Source organism: Malurus melanocephalus, unplaced genomic scaffold (genome assembly GCF_030028575.1).
Source record: "Malurus melanocephalus ecotype Western Australia unplaced genomic scaffold, MMel_1.1 scaffold_421, whole genome shotgun sequence".
Classification (NCBI taxonomy): domain Eukaryota; kingdom Metazoa; phylum Chordata; class Aves; order Passeriformes; family Maluridae; genus Malurus; species Malurus melanocephalus.
The window spans coordinates 551,802-557,394 of NW_026623653.1; the positions used below are offsets into that span (position 1 = coordinate 551,802).

A 5,593-nucleotide genomic window follows, 5' to 3' on the forward strand; every position below is an offset into this window, starting at 1 on the left:
GCCGATTTTCTCCTGCTGGTGGTGTTGGGGTTTTTTTCCCATGTCGTCAATCGTAGCTCACTTGGTGAGGTGTTGGGGAGGCTCATTGGGGTCAGAAGTGTATATAACTGGGTGTTTTGTCGAGCACTGGATGGGCTGGAAGTGACCAGGTYGTCTGTGAGGACCCAGAGGGTCTGGGGACTCATTTGTGTACCGGTCTGTTTATGTCCTGTTGAAATAGCAGGTTTCCTCCCTGGAAACTGAATTCTCATTCTGCTGTTTGCCGATGTTCTCGATGGAGTAGGAGGACGGTGTCCACCCTCATCATCAGGTTGTCCTGGTCATGAGTCTAAAATGGGAACAAAAATGTAGTCCTTGAARGGAGGAAACACTAGCTGTTGCCAGCATCTCTCACTGTGTCTGTTGATGAGAAAGGGTCAGGAAAGGGCTGGAGTCCCAAAGTAAGCATGAGAAAATCCGGTTGAGAGAGTCAATCTCAGGTTTCTTAAGTGAAAAGAGTATTGTAATACATAGAGCCTTACCCACTCTAACATAGCTGTGACACTGTGTGCCTGCCCTCCTCTCTTCTCACTTACACCCCAAAAACCTGCCTGCAGTGGCAGAGTGACCCTGGAACTGGAGAGCACGTTGGTCCTCCACGTCAAGGAATGCTACACGGTCGTATTGTTTTCCAACAGTTTCTAAAGAGAGCCTTTCCTGTCATTGGTTTGGTTCAGAGGGGAGTTTCCCTGGTAATGGCAGTTGCACTGGTGCATCAGTACCATCATGCCTGTGGATGTTCTGAGGAGGAAGGAGAGAAAGGAGTTTGGTAGAACGTTGCCACGAAAGCTGAAGTCTATGGGGCTGCTCAGTTCCTCTCTACATTTCCTTATAACTAGAGCATGAAGTAGTCAGGTGTTCTGCAAGATGCTGGAGAATAGCAGGTTTGCTGGCAGGATGGCAAGGGATGGGTTCCCTGAGTGGCAGTGAGGAAGAAGGCTCTCTCAGGTTGGAAAAGCTGACAGAAAGACAAGCAYGAGTATATTGTATTGTAGTAAGTGCTTGGCTGGCCTGGAAGGGATCCTGCTCTGCATAGGCTGTTCAAGGCTGTTGTCTTCTGGCAAACCACCAAATAACCTTCCTGGTTGCCAGCTCTGGTTCCTGGGCTACCCTTGCACAGTTTTCTTCTCCTGCCTGTCCTTCATTCCAGCTCAATATACTGTAGATGAGGACACAATCTCCCAGCAGCCTATGCACCTTACCCCCTCTCTTCCTTTGGAAAGACATGTCCCCTTTCGTCTGAGGAGGGAAGATAAAGCCCTGCTCTCTCTCTTGCATTCCTCTCCTCTCTCACCAGTTTGGGAGCGAGAGCGTCATGCTGCTTATGTCATGAAAAGGAAAGATGATGTTATTTTATTGTATGGTTGTTATGATTATGATTATTATTTTATTGTTATTATATTTTACTCTGTTTTAATTGCACACGCATTCCTTAAATTTTGTGGGGTTTTTTTCCCTCTTATTGTTGTTATTGTTGTTAATTTTATTTCTCTTCATCAGTGGCATTGGAAGGGTTACTGTGATTGTGAGAGCTGCAGGAGGAAGGAGAAACAAGATTATTCTGATGATGAAAACTCTGCCACTAATCTGGGAGAGCGGGGCCGCTCAGTGAGAGTGGTTACAGCCTTGAGGAACAGGACTTGTCCTCTGGGTCACATCTGCATTTCAGAATAAGTCCAGAAAAGTCCTTCAGAGGCCAACACCTGACAGCAGCTAGCCTAATGATCTGTCAGGAGAGCTTGATTGAAGGCAGGTAAAGACCTTGGTGCCCCAGGGTCCAGCTCACCATCACTTGGTTTGAAAGGATATTTGTACAAGATTAAGATTTACTTGTGCTCTAGGCCATGATCATTGAGCCCTTGTGAAGAACGTAAGGTCACACTGCATGTTAGGGGTTTGGTTTTCCTAAAGGAGGACACAGATGGCTCCCCAGAAACAGGGATATCGAAGGAGCTGCAGCAGAGCCACAAGGGTGGCTCTCAGTCCCATCACTGGATAAAGCACACTGGCACACACAGATGGCATTAGCTGAGTAAAGCATGGCTGCAGAYAGGGCAGTGTTCCTCACCTGCTCTTCCACTCTCACTGAAAGCTAATTAGGTGTCTACAGGCAAGGATACTTGATTTGATTTTTTTTCTTTGTTCCTGATGTAGATTTTTCCTTCTTTTATAATTATTTGTTGTGGACTTTTGTTAAGCTGGTTGCTACAGTTTAGATATTTATGGTTTCATTTGCATCACCTGCTCTTTTAGAATAGGGGGAAACAGTCACTGAATTTAAATTTCATTGAAAAATTACAGGACTTCAGCAAAGGCTAAAARTTAATCATGCACTTGAGTGCTTTGCTAAAGAACTTCAAGTTAAATACTTGTTTATGTGCTCCTCTGGCCTAAGATTAGTGAAGCGTAGAAGGTTGCAATCTCAATCACAGTAATATTTTACTTGTATTAATTGCATTTTCCCTGTGAACCCATCTGGACTGCTCTCCCACATGGGCTGAGATCTGTTTTKGGGGGGTATTTGGCAGTGGAACTGTTGCAACAGCACAGGCTGGCAGAGAGAAGGGTTGCAGTGCATGTCAGAGGAGCCACCTTTCACATTGTCCATCCTGGTCTGGACGGTTGCTGGTCTGCCGGACGGTTATGGTGATGGGATGCTGACTGCAGGAGATGCACAGCACAGCCATCAAATTGCTTTGATGGTGCAACACTGCATGAGAGCTGTGCTTTCTGCTGGGTATAAGAGAGCTGAGCAACACCTCCCCCCTCACACCTGTATAAAGGAATTGCRTGGATGAAGGTGTGGTTGGTCACAGGGCAAACACAGTCATTTCAGCAGAGGGAGTAAAAGCTTTGCATGCTGTCAGTACCACACCACACACATGATAACAGCCAGCTGGTTTTGCTTGCAGAGTCCTTTGGAGAGGAAATGGGATTGTCATGGTTTGSTTCAGGTGGTCTTCCTTGTGTGCATGGGGTAAATGGCGTGGAAACTTGAGGGGGTAGGAGAATGTTTAGACACTGGAAGTTTTATGGGTGGCTTCTGGCTGGCACAGTGAAATAGCGGTCCTTTKCCCCATCGTGTCCTCTTGCATTCTGTTTGTGCAGAAAGTAGAAAGGSAGCACAGTCTCTCCTCRGAGGTGGAYGGTCAGTTTTCTGCTGTGAGGTCARAAAGCAGGAGGGAAGGCAGAGAACCACTAATACAAGTCTGGAARTCCCAAATGGAAGCACATCTCACTGTGGAGTGATCAAATCCAGTCATTTGAGAGAGCAAATGCAATTGCATCTTCCCTGGAAGGTTTTACCTGCTTGTTCCCAGCAAACTGGGCTTTGGCGGGTCTCTAATTCTCTCTTTCTCTAGTATTTTTGTTGTAATACATAAAACATTCCAAGAAAGGGACAATTTTGACTGTGACAATTTTCCTTTTTTTATACGTTCAAGGGATTGTGTCTTGTAATTTGGTTTGAAGGCAATTCCATTAGCAAATCTGAAGGGCAATAAACGTGTTTTTTTCTTTAACCAAAGATACTTAGGTTTGGGKTTTTTTTTAAAGAGAGAAAGAGACTCCCATCTACTCCAGAAATTAAAGGAAGACACAAGTCATGAGCACCAGGCAGTGAGGATACACCATGGAACTCCRTCTTTTCCATTCACTTATTTTTCTTCTCTCTCTCTCTCAAGTTTCTGACATTGTTTCTAGTAGCTAGCTTGCTGAGCAGAGAAATTCATACTAAATATTGCTGCTATCCTAAACTGTAGGGGATGTCAAAAACTTTTTTTTTCTCTCGTTATTGTTCACATTGACTTAAATGTTTTAGTGGTGACACTGCAGTGTGAAAATAGTGAGCTGTGTAGTGGGGATAAAATTCTGGATGCTCTGCATGCTTCTGTAGTGTGTCCTCTGGATTTAGGACACTGTTTTTTTTCTGTGGGTTCATAAAATCATAGAATATGCTGAGTTGGAAGGGACCTATCAAGATCAAGTCCAGCTCCTGGCCCTGCACAGGATACCCCAAAAATGACACCATGTGCCTGAGAGCATTTTCCAGATGCTTCTTGAACTCTGTCAGGCTTGGTGCTGTGACCACTTCCATGGGAAGCCTGTTCCAGTGCCCRAACACCCTCAGGGTGAAAAACTTTTTCCTGATATCCCAAACAGTGCCATGGTCAGGCCAGGCACAGCTGAGCAATGGTGTTGGACTTAGACTTGTGTTCTTCTGTGGCTTTGCAATCATTAGAGATCTGCAGTGCTACTTGTGGGCCAAATCCTAGAAACCTATATGCAAGGTCTGCAGTGGGTAGGCAGTACAGACAGGAAAAATGTGGGAAGGGAATGTTTTCCCTCTTCCTGTTGCCACAGCTGTCACTGCTGTGGTCCCATTTGCTGTGTAAGCTTCAAAGCAGTTGATCTGTGGTCCTGGGTACTCATCTACATCACCCTCCTGGTGCTCCTGTGAGAAGGACCTGTGTCCAAAGTAATTGGAATCCCCARCTTACTTTTTGAGGCCCACTTCTGTGCCTACAAATCATTTTTCTCCCCAGACATAGGGAGGAGAAGATGGTTCTCTGCTGCTGAGGTTCCCCCACTGCCGTACTCCAACAAAGCTGCCTCTGATGACGGTGACAATTTCACCCTGAGTTGCAGATGTTGAGTGAGGTGCTTGAGGAGATGGTGCCAGTCCTGTTGTTGGTGACTGTGTGTAGGCTTCTTGCTAGGGTACTGCATCAGATAAGAGGTGCTGGGCTTTCCAGGCCGCTCTCCTTCCCTGTGGTCCGTCCTCCTCACCACTACCTGCGTGCATGTTGCCGTGATGCCACCGTGTTCACCAGGCACACAGTGAGACCCACGGCAGGGGCGGCCCCTGGAAGGAAGGCGTGGCAGTGTGCAAGGGGTCCTTGTCCTCTGTGACAAATGTGACAGCTTTTGGGGACCCCATAGGTGGTGGTTACGTGTGAGGAGTTGCTGATGCAGGTGGAGGTCTGAAAACCAGTCYGGAGGTAAACTGAGCTGAGCTCTGCATGTGTCAAATGCTTTCAGTGGGAAGATATGGTTTTAGAGCATTTGTGTGTGTTGAGAGTGAAATTTGAGTGGTAGATTGGCTTGGTTCTTCAGAAGTCTTAGGAAGCATACTAGGAGGCTTTGTGTTCGGCATTTGTGGTTTGAAACTCCTGTTTCTCATTTACGGGTTAGCTTGGTCCTTCCAGTTTTAGCAGTGCTGCTATAACAGACTATTCATGTGTGTTCGAAGATAAAGTTTTTGTTTTTAATCTTTTGCTTATCATAGTTAATCTAAGAAAGGCAATACTAAAGGTATATTTTTTTCCAAAAATGATATTTTTTACTGCACTGATAAATATTGTGACATCTCTGTTCTTAACTCTTTCGCTGTGAGGGGAACTGTGTGCAGATTCACACAAACTTTGTAAATACTTGTGTGTACTTTTGACAGCCAGGGATTTTCCTTCCTTCCTTCCTTCCTTCCTTCCTTCCTTCCTTCCTTCCTTCCTTCCTTCCTTCCTTCCTTCCTTCCTTCCTTCCTTCCTTCCTTCCT

General features: G+C 45.7%; 1 long non-coding RNA gene across 1 annotated transcript in view; it reads right to left on the reverse strand.

Moving 5' to 3' along the window:
• Positions 1-26: 26 nt before the first annotated feature.
• The window catches only part of LOC130581572 (uncharacterized), a 13,164-nt gene continuing 7,597 nt past the window's right edge, over positions 27-5,593 (reverse strand). Inside the window, exon 3 of the long non-coding RNA XR_008966248.1 lies at positions 27-328. This is a non-coding gene — a long non-coding RNA (uncharacterized LOC130581572). The remainder of the gene's footprint in view (positions 329-5,593) is intronic.